This window comes from Rhinolophus sinicus, linkage group LG12 (genome assembly GCF_036562045.2).
Source record: "Rhinolophus sinicus isolate RSC01 linkage group LG12, ASM3656204v1, whole genome shotgun sequence".
In the NCBI taxonomy this organism is placed as follows: Eukaryota; Metazoa; Chordata; class Mammalia; order Chiroptera; family Rhinolophidae; genus Rhinolophus; species Rhinolophus sinicus.
Genome location: NC_133761.1, coordinates 50369348 through 50378687, shown reverse-complemented (window position 1 = coordinate 50378687; position 9340 = coordinate 50369348).

The window sequence follows — 9340 nt, the reverse complement described above, 5'->3', positions numbered from 1 at the left end:
CCTGTGTGAATGTACTCTACTTTAATTACTCGGTCCCTTATTGATGGAAATTTGGGTTCTAGGGGGAAAATCATTGCATTATATTTATTACATTAATCTATGGCAACTAGCATTGTGATTAGGACAGTAGGTGTTTGGATCTGACCACATCATTTCATCACAAAATATGTGCGGTGCCATATTTTCTACACTTTATCCCGAGAAGACAAGAAACCTGAGACAGAGCTGAGCCAAGCTATTGTGCTTGGGTCCTTCCAGCCTAAATCTCTCCAGGAAGGGTTAGAGAAGAAGTGAAAATAAACCATCCCATGGGAGAACAGTCTGTTTTTAAGAGAATGGATTTGGTCCTCTCAGGGTAAAAGGGGAAAACCTCACTAATCTAGAAACTTCGTGTTTTCTTCCCCTCTTCTCCCTACTTTTATTCTATGCCATTTTCCTTGGGATCTCTGCCTAACTCTCCACCCTCACCCTCAGCCCCACTCAAATTCCCTGAGAGACTTCTGGAAATTGATTGGGCCTAAACTGGCTCCGGGGGAAGTGAAAAACTATAAGGAAAAATAAAATGCTCAGCCTCACTAGTAATTTAGGAAATTAGAATTAATACAACCCATGTTCTGAACAGGTTTTAAAAGGGAAGTGTGTCATCAGAATGCTTTCTGGTCAAGTCACCAGGGTGGGGTACCAAGCTGATAATTAGAAGAAACCCATGAAATGGGGTTGGGTAGCTTGGCTTAGTGGAAAAGGCCTGCATTTGAAGTCAGAAGACCTAGGCTCAGAGTCCTGACTCTTTCTTGTACATTTAAGGCTTATTAATAATCCTAAATCATTATTACTTATTAAGGCTGTCAGGTTTTGGACAAGTTCTTCTACCTCATTGGGCCTTAGTTTATCAATAAATACAATTTGCATAGTAGCACTGCTGTGCCTCTTCCACAGGGCTGCCTGTAAGGTAATAGAAATAAAATATTGGTAACAAAAGCTGCAAAAATAAGATCTGAGGCTCTAAGGGTAGAATTGTCCTTTGTTAAAAAATTTTGATGTTAAGAAAGAAACCACATCATTTCATCTTGTTCTGAAACTCTGCATGAAGGGGGCTCCTCTCCTGAATCCCTCTTTCTTCAATGTGCTCCTATACTTATTTAGATGTAAATTTAGAGGATGTTTTGAATTACAGGATGAGAAGCTTCCTTCCTCATTAACAATATCATCATTAACAATATCAGCAGGTACTTCTCATGAGCGTCATACCATGTTTAACTTTCAGGAATTGTCATCTCCATTCAGAAGAAAGTATCGTAAATGAAAAAAGATCTTTTTGTAACTGTACTATTTATATTTTAGGACCAGTTTTGTTTCATCTGTACACAGTGGATCCCCCTCCCATTATTTGGAAGCAAACCCCAGATCCAAAGGCCGTTCAAATTAAACATCAAATACAGGCCCTTTGTACTTGATGTTTAATTTGAACGGCCTTTGATTCCTGGGTATCTGTGGGCTTCACATTTTGTGGCTGATCTATTCTTTAAGCTTCATTGGGCACAGAAATTTGGGTTGGTTTGTGGGGACAGAGCCAGGAGTGCAGTTTCCAGGCTCTCAGCCTCACGTGGAAAGGTGCTGGCTCAGGTAGTAAATGGCCGTCAACTGTGACTGGATGGCCATCAGCTGTGGCTAGTTGGTCATCAGCTGTAACCAGTGAGCCATTGCCCACTAATAAAACTGCTGTGGCTACGCTAGCAGCAAATGGGGGCTAGCAAGAAGATGGTGGCTGAGCTAGCAAGAGCGGATTGCAGCTAGCAAGTGAGGTCGGTTGGCAGAGAGAAGTGGATGGCAGGTTGCGGATAGTGTGGCTCCTGCTTCCTGTATCTCCAACCCAGCTGCCAGCGAGAATATAGTGGTATGACTCTCCTATCTATGGCTCCATGGGTGTTCCTTTTTGGCCTCACCATGTCCTGTGTTCTTATGTGGGGTTCGGGACCAGAGACTCCGCATGCCACCCGGCATGACAGGGTTCCTTGGCATGGAAAGGGAGCTTTGCTACTTCCTGTCAATCACAGGTGATATGCCCTCATTGTTTGGTCCTACCTTGTTTCTGCTCTCTCACCCTATCTTTGAATTCTGGCTCCACTGGAGCTTTGCGCCCCTTGCTGGTATTTGTCTCCCCTAACTTGGGTTCTCACTTTCTTTATGAGACAGTGGCTTGGAATTTGCTTCCTCAGGCAGTTTACACCTTGGTTCCAGTCCCTCAAATCCCATCCCTGGCAGCACTGGTTCACTGCAGCCCCAGTAAGGAGGAGGAAAGGACATGCAAATGTGTGGCTGCTTTCTCTCATGTTGTGGCATTGCTTATCCTTCCCTGGGACCCTGGAAGTATCTTCTGATGGCACTCTTCCAGGCAGAATTAGCCAGTCCAGATTCTCATGTTCAAGTCATAATAATTGCTGGGAAGACGATGGTTAAGTATTTGTTACTGAACCAAACAAGGGTCTGCCCGCCCGATGTGCAGCAAAGCCAAACACTGGACATTGAGGTTTGCAATGGAGAAATTAAAGCTGTTTTATTTAAGTGTGCCAAGCAAGGAGAGTGGGAAGCTGTCACTTAAAACCCAAACTCCCTGATGGCTTAATCAAGGGTTTTTAAAGGCAAAGACTGAGGGTTAGGAGTTAAGGGGAATAGGCTGGTATGTAAAAGCACTGGCTGTGCAGGTTTTCATAAGAGAGCTTTGGAACTTGGCCACTTGTGGTAAGATATGGTAAGGGCCTTCAGCACTGAGCCTTCATGCACAGCAGACCCTTTGCTTCTGAAAGGTTTTGGTGTTCAAGTTCTGATCATGTCTCAGTTCTTTGGTTCCGAGTGGGGAGTGAAACTTTGGTTCTGGGTGCAGCTGGGGGGTCAAAGTTCTCTCCTCTGCATGTTTTGGCTGCATGACTAGTGGTTTTGGTTTGTTGACTCAGAAAGGCAAGTCAGTATCTTGTTAGAACCCAGTCATTGGAACACTGTTAATTTTGGGGGCCTTATGTCCCAGTTTTCTATAGCATTTTTAGGTCAGCAGCTCTTTCGATTTATACGATTATGATTCTGATTCTAATTCGAGTATGTGAGTTTTCCAATACCACCAAGCAATTCTCTTACACCAGCTGGGTGTCTTACAATTCAACTCAATTCTGACACTATCCACCTGAAGATATCGTCATATCCCACAGGTTAAGGGCTCAGTCCCACACGCCTTTCCCCCTCTTTCAGGTGCCAATCGCAGGTCCAGGTTGTTTCTCGTGCTTCTGACCAACTGGCTATAAATCAGAGGTGCCCACAAATTCCTCCTTGGGTTCCATTAACTTGTTAGAGTGGCTCACAGGACTTAGAAACATTGTATTTATTAGATTACTAGTTTATTATACAAATATATAATTCAGAAGCAGCTAAATGGAAGAGAGGCATAGGGCAAGGTATAGGGAAAGAATGCAGAGCTTCCATGCCCTAAGTGTGCCACTCTCCCCAGATTTCCACGTGTTCACCAATTGAAGCTCTCTGAAATCCAGCCTTTTGGGTTTTCATGGAGGTTTTCTTACATACGTAGACTGATTAAATCATTGGCCATTGGTGATTGATCTAAATCTCCAGTCCCTATTCCCTCTCTGGAGGTCAGGGATGGGACTGAAAATTTTAACCCTCTAATCAGGTTGGTCCCTGTCTAGTGACCAGCCCCATCTTTATGTGATCTAGGGGCTTTCCAAAATTCACTTCATTGACATAATAAAAGACACCTTTATGGCTCTCATCCTTTAAGAAATTCCAAGGGTTTTAGGACTTCAGTGTCAGGAACAGTGATGAAGACCAAATATGAATTTTTTAGAATCCATGCAGCCTCCTTTACCCAGCAACCCTAAGGAGGAACCCAGGGAACAAACTCCCTGGAGGTTGGTGGGAGGACAATGTGAGTAACACTGGCTGTGCAGCATCCAAACCCATCCCTCATGAAAATTTCCGTCTGTTTCTAGAATGCCCTGGATCCTCTTCCATCTTGGTGAGTGTTTTCCTGATGTGTACACTATGCTGGCAGGATGATGGGCTCTTACTTCCCAACTGCCCTGAAGGGGCTTTCTTGGTTTTGATCTAACAATTAGCCCCAAATATTCACTCTTCATCTTATCCTTGAGGAGAGGCCTATGGGGGGAAAAAAAAGGCCAGCAGGCCCACCCCCTACTTAAAACACCACATTTTAGGTTCTGCCCTGATAGGGATCTTCATCTCTACTGTGGTCTTTGGTGATGCATGAAATGGTTACAGTGAAAATTAGGTAGACTGAACACAACAACGTTAGGATGCCTTTTCTACGTTTCTATTCAGCTTAGTGACGATTGTTCTCATCTCTTCATCTCTGACACAGAAGTGTTGATTATTTCCTAGGGAGGTGTTAGAATATATACATGCATAAACTTTCTGTGTGTGACTCTTCCCCTTCCCTCTCCCAATCCCATGTTTACACACTCTTCTAAGGAACTTTCTAGCCTACTCTATTTTGGATTAGAGTTATATTTGCCTTTGAACTAAATCAGTATTCATGGGAGTGAGGATTTTTCTCTCCAAGCAGACAGCTTTGTAGGTTTGTTTTTGTTTTATGAAAACACATCTGAGGCTGCTCCTACCAGATGACCTGGAGTCTCGGAATTCTAACTGGTGATGGGAAAAGCACATTATCAAAAGCCCAAGCTTTTTATTTTCCTTTTTGTTTTTATTGCAAGCAATGGGGGAAATGTCAGAAGAATTATAAAATGGAGAAAATATTGATGGTTGCTAGGATGTGAGGTTTGTTTTTCCCTCCTCTGGTTAGGTTACTTGTGTTTATTTGGCAAAGGGCAGCATAGAATGGAGAACAAGGATGGGGGAAATGTCAAAAAATATTTTGTATATAACATTTGCAAGATAAGAACAAAGTGGGGTGAATGCCTAGATGAAAAGCTAAAAAAACAAATGCACACATAAATACAGAGGGTGCCAAAAAAATATATACACTTCTGGCGAACTACTGCTTGAGCAACATTGACCAAAGTGTCCACTCGTATACATTTTTTTGGCTCCCCCGGTATGTATACCTATACATCTATATATGCAGAGCATACATTAAATAAACATATATGTATAGTATATATTTTGCTAAGTAACTTTACATGCCTATTTAATCTTCATAATCACAATTTTCATTTTGTAGATGAATGGACTTGCACGTAGAGAACTTAAAGAACTTGCCCCAAACCATGTTTGTGTGGAGCCAGGATTTGAACTTAGGGAGGGTAATTCCAGAATCTATGTTCTTTACCACAAAGATAAATCTCATTTAGCTCTGTGAATTGTGAAGAGTGAGAGTTTAGGGAGTTTCTTTAAGGATTCACTACCACTCAGGATAACTGTAGGCAGCTAGTGTGATCTTCAAAGTAGAGTAGATCTAGATGGTCAGTTCCCTCTAAAAGAACCTCTGGAACAACCGGAGACAGTCCTGGAACCCGACATCTAGAACATATTTTGGGTCTGGACTGAATTGGCCTGGCAATTTGAAGAGAAGAAGAGGGATTCTATTTATTGGAATATTTTATAAACAGCACACGATTGTCACATGGTACAGGTGAATTTGAAGTGTTTTTTTCCTATTGATCTGACTTCTGATCCAGTTTTTCAAATAACTGCATGCAATATTGCTTACCATTCTGCTATTATCTTCAGAAGTACATAAATAGTAAAATTAACGAAATCCTTTATCTTCACTGTTTCAGCATATAATTTTCCCCATACACAGCCAGCTATCTATAAGACTGTTGTAATAAAAAATCTTTTATTCTGTGTAGCAGAAACCTTTTATTTTTGTTCTCTTCTGAATATGTTAATCACTTTCTATCCATGAATGATTGTCAGAATGGCACACAATATTTCCAGACAGTGAACAGAAATGCTTTTAAAGGGATGTGCATTTCCTATAAAAATTGGAGAATGGTTTTCATTCAGCTCAAAAAATACGGTAAATATTTCTTCCTTTATGGGCCCTACAAAGATGATGCCTGGAAATGGCAAGAGATGGTGTTCATTTGTCAGAATTGAAGTTTCCCGTCTGTGTGGTATGACTGTCATCTTAGCACATCTAGCACGTTGGTGCCCGTATCTGATCCCGTGTTTCATTCAGCTCTTAGGTGATGAGTATCTTAAGGGCAGAAATAATTTCTAAGTTTCCTGGGTATCTCTAGTTTTTTTCACACAATATTCGTTGAGCAAATTAATGTCCAGTTCCATCCTTTATCTAGTTACTTATACATCCATTAAATACTAGTGTTTCTAAGAAAAACATAAACATAGGCATCCCATAAATAGGTAAATTAACATTTGGGGCACCTACAGTATGATAATATCTGAACTAGGTATTTAATGGAGGAAGAGAGGAAGTACTAGATGTGGTCTCTTTCTTTAAACTACCTCTAGAGTAATGGAAGGAGAGGGTACAAAAACACACACAAAAATGTACAAGCATCTATTAGCAGAATGAATACAGTCATCCTGTACACATACAAATACTAGCTACATAAATACAGACCAATTAATTAGTGGTTGAGTATGCAGTACTTGTTTCATGCATTACCCTGGAGATATTTTGAATCCTAGCTACATTTCCCATTGCCATCTCTCATGCACCTGGCCATTTTCCCCAACTATCCAGCTGTAATATATATTTGTTGGATGGCAAATCTCTTCAGTGTTAACCTATCACATAATTCAGAAGATATATCTGCTGCAAAAATATCGTAATATGAATTTCACTACAATCTCGACTCATTTGCTTCTCTACCCTCTTTCCCCTTTGCCTTGCTCAGTATCCTCCCCATCTCCCAGCCCCCAAACCAGTTGGCTGTGCTGTACTTGGTAATATTATAATACCTTTATAATACCTTATAATACATCCTTATCACTTGATGTATTATAATTATTTATTTATGCATCTGTTTCTTTGATCAGCTATGAAAGAGCTTATCTTTAATGCTTATAATAGTTTCTTCCATTTTTAGCATAGTTTTTGGCTGAAAGTAGAGGCTTAGTCAATGTTGAGTAAATGACTAAGGCTGCAGATTGCTTTTACTAGCTCAGTTGAATCATTCTGCCACAAATCTGGAAGCACAATAATGAAAACCATCTTTACACCTCAATTTTCTGTGATTCGTACAGATAGCCTGAATTCCTGAGATGAAAATATGGGACATTTTTGTGGAATATTCTAAGTATGTCACTGAAGAACACTCCCCAGTTCTTGGCAAGAGTTAGTATCTCATCTCAGTGTAAAGAGTTACATAATCTTAGTTTTGACTACGACGACTTCATACCAAAACCCACCAGAACATGGTAGAACATTCTAATTCAGATCCATCAGTTCAGTCCCAGTGCCCAAATACACTGACCACCAGGCTGCACTGCAGAAGCATCAACTCCTGCCTTGCCACTCCTGCCACCTTCCTTTTCTCTTCTCAGCTTTCAGTATATGCTCATAATTATCCTCCATAGATTTGACCCAGTCTATATGGCATCCCTTTGGCAAATTAATAAGCTCTTAAGGCTTTAGGGGCAGCTCTAAAAAGTTATATAGACCAAATATTTCTTTAAAATCTTGTTTCTCAAATAAAAGTATAAAACTATTATAGAGATGTTTTTCTTAGTCTTATCCAGAATAAAACTGAATTGGGTAAGATATGATTGACTGTAGTCAATTAGCATTGATTAAGCTCTTTGAGTGAGGAAGGCATTGTATTAGAGTGGGTAATGAAGGAAAAAATGTGGTTCCTGTTTTTAAAGATGTCTGTATGTTGACTTGTTTAGAAATTGATCACAAGTATTATTTAATGACTTGAGTCAGTCTTAACAATTTAAACCTGTCTGTACATCACAATCACTTTGGTATCTTTAAAATAAGAAGGATGTCTCCATCCGATACCAAACACAGCTGAGTCAGTATTTTTAGAGGATTGAGCCTGGGAATCTGTGTTGTATTAAAGAAACTTCTGAGCAGATTCTGATGCTGCTATTAGACTAGCTTTTGGAAATCTCTAGTCTATATTTTACCTAAGTAAAACTCAATTGAGATGTTTGGATATGGAAATAACTATAAGAGTCATGTTAGTCTTGCTCTCCATTTTTAGTGACACAATTTTTAGAAATTAAGGAAAATTTTTAGTTTAATAATTTTTTAAAGTGAAAACTCAGGGAAAAGAAAACTGTAAGTACATTTCTTTTACCCAAAATGAAATGTCTGCATTTTTTTTCTTATGTGACTTATATAAAATTTACTTGTTATGCTGGAGTGGTTCATGATTTAGCTTTGCTAACGAGTGCTAATAGGAAGAACATCTGGCACATTGGAATAGAATTAGTTTTGGAAATCATGAAATTCAAATTAACCAGCAAATATTATCAAGTGCCTGCTACGTACCAGGCATAGTGTGCAAATAACCAAAAATATAAAAATGAAGAAATGAGCTACTAAGGAAAACCCGACTGTGGGAAAATAGTAAGTAATAGTGATTTATAAGTAGTAGCATAATATCAGGGGTGTTGTCACAATAATTCCTCTGAGTCAATCAAGGGCAAATTGAATTAAATCCTGTATTGTTAGAATTAACACCATTGAAGTTGGTGTTATCATTTTATATTTTTAATATTCATCAAAAAGGACTTCAAAGAGCTCATATTACATGCATTCAACAGGTTATTTATTACTTTCCAATACTCAGAAAAGGTCAATGTACTAATTTTTAAGGCAGCTAAAAGAATATAGAGGGTGGAACAGTAAAATAATTGGAAGAGAGTATCACAGATATCCTGATCCATGACAGTTAACCCAGAAGCAAAAATTAAATTACTCCTTTGGCAGAGGACGAGGTGTGGGAGAGGGGAAGAGAAAGAAGAGTAATAAATGAGGCTGGTTGTGGTAGAAGTCAGATTGTAGGAAAGTGGGGGAAGTCGTTAAAGGAAAGTAAAAGAAAGTGATATTTGGAATCCACGGTGGCACGGTGTACTGATGTTCTAGAATCTTGAGAGGATTGTACTCCTTGAAGTAGAGGGAGTGGGGGCGGGTGCACAGGGAGGGAGAGAAGGAGGGATTGGGAAGGGGTCAGCTCAATATCTGGTATTTGAAGGTAGTGTTTGAAGGCAGGTTTAACTTCCTTCCTCTTTAGTACTAATCAAGAGACAGTTTTGGAATTTCAACTGAGAACAATTTAAAAGTTAGGTAACCCTTCCTATATTCCTAAAGAGTAAATTAGTGTATGGTTAGATTTTCAACATAGTACCCTAATTCCTGAAAATTGTGATGTAA